This window comes from Odontomachus brunneus, unplaced genomic scaffold (genome assembly GCF_010583005.1).
Source record: "Odontomachus brunneus isolate Ranch 3 - 2012 unplaced genomic scaffold, Obru_v1 Obru_scaffold_048, whole genome shotgun sequence".
NCBI lineage: Eukaryota > Metazoa > Arthropoda > Insecta > Hymenoptera > Formicidae > Odontomachus > Odontomachus brunneus.
The window spans coordinates 2,110,971-2,111,232 of record NW_022639498.1 but is presented as its reverse complement, the minus strand read 5'-3'; positions in this window follow the sequence as shown (position 1 = coordinate 2,111,232).

Below are 262 nucleotides of genomic sequence, written 5' to 3'. Positions count from 1 at the left end.
GGATTGCGCGCAGATCCTGTCGTTTCGTAGGTTCTTTTAAATTAAATTTAATTTAATTAAATTTTCTCATAATTTTTCATAATTACTCATAGATAAAGCGCTTTCTCATAAATACTCATAAAATACTATGAAAAAAAAGTTTTTCTATATTATTTTTTCATAATTTTTAAGATTTTCTCTGGTGAAATTTGAACTTGAACCGAAGACATCTTTTGGATAATCGTCCGTCGCCTTAGATACTACGCCAATTCCTCACTTGATA